General features: G+C 43.4%; 1 long non-coding RNA gene across 2 annotated transcripts in view; it reads left to right on the top strand.

Annotated features, from left to right (window-relative positions):
- Positions 1-559: 559 nt before the first annotated feature.
- Positions 560-3,535, top strand: part of LOC135089482 (uncharacterized) — an 18,401-nt gene continuing 15,425 nt past the window's right edge. Inside the window, exon 1 of one of the 2 annotated variants that reach the window (XR_010261501.1) lies at positions 560-835. This is a non-coding gene — a long non-coding RNA (uncharacterized LOC135089482). The remainder of the gene's footprint in view (positions 836-3,535) is intronic. The other variant, XR_010261500.1, reaches the window with a different exon arrangement.

Here is a 3,535-nt window from a genome sequence, read left to right as displayed (position 1 = left end):
GTCCATTATCTTGTTAATTCAATGTGTGTGTGTGTGTGTGTGTGTGTGTGTGTGTGTGTGTGTGTGTGTGTGTGTGTGTGAAGAGGTTCCGTACAAGCGGATATGCAGCTTGACTATGGTGATATTTCCCTGCGAGTGTTAGCCTGGCCTGGGTCGGGTAAGTGCAGGATGGAAATACCGGCGAAGCATTATATTGGCAAAGCATCTTTTTGCCCTGAGATTCATTAATGACTGCCTCGCTGTCTGCCTGAGGGACAAACTGTTTCCTCTGGGACATTCTTGCGCTCCCTTCCACACTGCCATCATAGTTGATTGTCTCGGTTCGCCTCACGGGATGAACTGGACCGTGAATTGTCAGTTTATGTTGCTACCTTCGTATGCTTGTGAAGAATCTTTTTTTTACGGTTTCGTTTCCTCCATGATCGCTTGGGCTCTTACTGGTTTGCGTAAACTGCAATTTTATAGAAGTTATGAAATATGAATAATAATGAAGGATTAATGATTCATAAGAAAAGGAAAAGACTGTATACAGCATTGTTGTCATAATTAGAAAAACAAATAATATATGCAAGTACAGCTCGGCTCAGTTTTAACTAATTTCTTGCGGTGTGAATCCCCACTTCATCATGTATATGAAATATTTCTGCGTTCAGCAGGTCTTTCTGCTGCTTTAAGCTTCATGTATCGTCAAAGTATTTCAAGGCTTCGAAACAGCGAACCAAACCAAGGTGACTCCCTCCTGCACAGGCGACCAGTAGACTCCAAGTAGCCAGCAGTTTACGTGTGTCGGTTTGTGTTTCTTCTCGAACATTTATTAGTAGCCGAGGTAAAACAGGTAAAACCGTGGCGGTACTCGAGGCTTGTTCTGAAGGCCCAGCAGGTGTGTTGAGTAAATGACGGGTCTGTATGTACACGACATATATTGGTGCGTAGTGAAGTGAGCGTTTCCCTATCCAGCATGGCGGGTGGTGGCGCCGCAAGGTCGGGGAGCCATCGAGTTGCCACATTGTCACACTCATCACCATTTTGTTTTGCTCGTTCTACATATTAAGACTTTATTGTCGTTGAATATCTTCAGCCATAGTCAATGTAAAGAATCATGTTCAAAATGAGAAGTAATAAGGCTTGGGTGGTGACGCGTAAACCAGCACAGTGGTGGAAGTGGCAGCGAAGTGCAGTAGAGCCAGACGCCGCCTGCCTTGCCGGACGCCACGCAGGACACGCGGTGCCACACTTGTCAGCACAATCCCGACACAAGTGTTTCTGAAATACTACAACAACGATGGCAAAAAGGCGAGGGCGATAACGATAACGACGACAGTAATAAGGATAGCAGCAGCAACAATGACGACACCAAGAACATCGACAATAACAACAATGACAACATAAAGACATTAACAGTGACGAGGAAAATGACCACAATAACTGTAACGATAACGAGGAAAATGACCATAATAACTGTAACGATAATAGTAATTGTAGTGACGATGATGACAACGGTAACGATAACGACAATAACTGCGACGACGACGAGGACGACAAACGGTGACGACGACACCAGGAACAACAGCGATGACAGCGACGACGAGAACAACGTTGAATTTAACAGCGACATCTACAACAACAATGCGATGACGATGACGAAAGCAACAGCAGCAGCAGCAAGAAACGAAACAATAGTAACAACAACGAAAACAAAATAAAAACAGCCACCGTTATTGGGTCTTTGCTCAGTTAATTATGTATCAACATTGTTTCATTAATAATTGCGTAACGAAATGACGATAAGCTCATTGTGTCGTTATTGCCTGTCTTGCATGGCGCAACCACTGTGGTGCCCCAAGGTGTGTGTGATGCTGTTGCTTAGCGATTGTTATTTCTTGTTGTCCTCGTCTTTTTCCTTTTTCCTTCGTCTTCTTCACTTAGATGCGCTTTTATTGCGGCGATAGTGGTGGGTTTGTCACTTCTTGTGCCGGGACGTTCTTTTCCCCTCTGTTTTAGTGAACCTTTGAAAATTTACGCCGCCCCGGTGCTTTAGTTGATCTGTGTGTGGCGTGGAGGCGAAAATCACCTGTCATTCAAGGTGTACGGTCCCAGCGTGGCCAGTGACGTGGCAGCTGGCTTGGCTTTGTGGTGCACTGCTCACGTGGCGGCAGAAAGCGAGGACATTTAAGTCAAAATCTGAAGCCGTATAATCAACCTTCTTGATTTTAAATTGACTAATTATGAAAGTGCCTCGGCCTAGAATATACGAAGGTAAGATAGATTACTAGTACGATTATTATTATTATTATTATTATTATTATTATTATTATTATTATTATTATTATTATTATTATTATTATAGTTCTACTACTACTACAGGCCACTACAAACCACTATCACTTATTATTACTGGTGCTGTTGTAGTAATAATTTTTCTTATAGAGATTCGGTCATTCATTTCTCGTGCATACTTTGTGTGTGTACGTCCGTCCGTCCGTCCGTGTGTCCGTCCGTGTGTGTGTGTGTGGGGATGAAGACAAGGGAAAGGAGCGGCAAGGTGTCAGTGAACCTCTGCAGACAGTCCTGACGATACACGTCCTTTGTTGCATCGTGGGTTTTGCACCGCACACTTGTGATGCAGTGAACTCAAGGCCGTCTGACTGTTGTTTTGCATTTCTTGGTTTGTCAGTATAAATGTTTAATGTTGTTTTTTCTTTATTTTCTTTCATCTGTACGAACGTATTTCGGCATAGGTCTCTCTCTCTCTCTCTCTCTCTCTCTCTCTCGTCTCTCTCTCTCTCTCTCTCTCTCTCTCTCTCTCTCTCTCTCTCTCTCTCTCTCTCTCTCTCTCTCACGTGAATCACGCCTAGCACCACCTGGGCGTCACGTCACCTTGATCCACAGTTGTTTCTTTTTCTTGAGAGAGACGAGATCCCGGATTAAAATTATTTGCTCAGTGTGGAGTGATCGAGCAGGCGGGAAGGGAGAGAGGCAGGGCAAACATGATTAGAAGTGGCAGAGCTGTCACCGAGAGAGAGAGAGAGAGAGAGAGAGAGAGAGAGAGAGAGAGAGAGAGAGAGAGAGAGAGAGAGAGAGAGAGAGAGAGAGAGAGAGAGAGACCTATGCCCAAACACGTTCGTACAGATGAAAGAAAATAAGAAAGAAAAAGACTGCGCAAACACACTTACGTACAGATAAAAGAAGAAACATTCAAACATACAGACAGAAAAGAGGAATGCAACAGACACTCGATAAAAGAAAGAGTAAAAAGTATGTAAGAAATAAAACTTCAGTATACTTGCATAACGACGTTGCTAAAGTTGTTAATATTGCTCAAGAAAAGCTATTACCTGACGGCTTGAAAGTATTCGTCGCTGCGAACTGACTGAGTCTAACATAATATAACCTAACTGACCGACCTTACCTAACCTAACATAACTGACTGACCTTACCTAACCTAACATAACTGACCAACCTTACCTAACCTAACCTAACCTAACCTAACTGACAACCTAACCTAACCTAATCTAACCTAACTGACTGAACCTAA

The sequence above is a fragment of the Scylla paramamosain genome, chromosome 33, assembly GCF_035594125.1.
Source record: "Scylla paramamosain isolate STU-SP2022 chromosome 33, ASM3559412v1, whole genome shotgun sequence".
Classification (NCBI taxonomy): Eukaryota; Metazoa; Arthropoda; class Malacostraca; order Decapoda; family Portunidae; genus Scylla; species Scylla paramamosain.
Note: the sequence above shows the minus strand (reverse complement) of the source record. Positions and strands in the feature narration are given on the sequence as shown.